Below are 336 nucleotides of genomic sequence, written 5' to 3' on the forward strand. Positions count from 1 at the left end.
GGCTCGATCCCAAGATTCCAGGATCATGACCTGAGCCGAAGGCAGATGCTTAACTGACTGAGACACCCAGGCACCCTAAGCATCCATCTCTTGATTTTGGCTCAGGTCATGAACTAAGAGTCACGGGCTCTGTGCTGAGCCTCAAGCCTGCATAAGATTCACTCTCTCCCTCCCCTCTGTGTTCTCTCTTTCTCTCTAAACAAACAAACAAATAAATAAAGATAGACAAGGTGGGTCTGAGGAAAATGTAGAATATTGGCATTTGAGTTCTATAAGTCCTGGAATTTTCAGGCAGTCTGGATTTCACTCTGGCCCGTCCCCCCCTCCCCCCTTCTG

The sequence above is a fragment of the Canis lupus genome, chromosome 11 (genome assembly GCF_003254725.2).
Source record: "Canis lupus dingo isolate Sandy chromosome 11, ASM325472v2, whole genome shotgun sequence".
Classification (NCBI taxonomy): domain Eukaryota; kingdom Metazoa; phylum Chordata; class Mammalia; order Carnivora; family Canidae; genus Canis; species Canis lupus.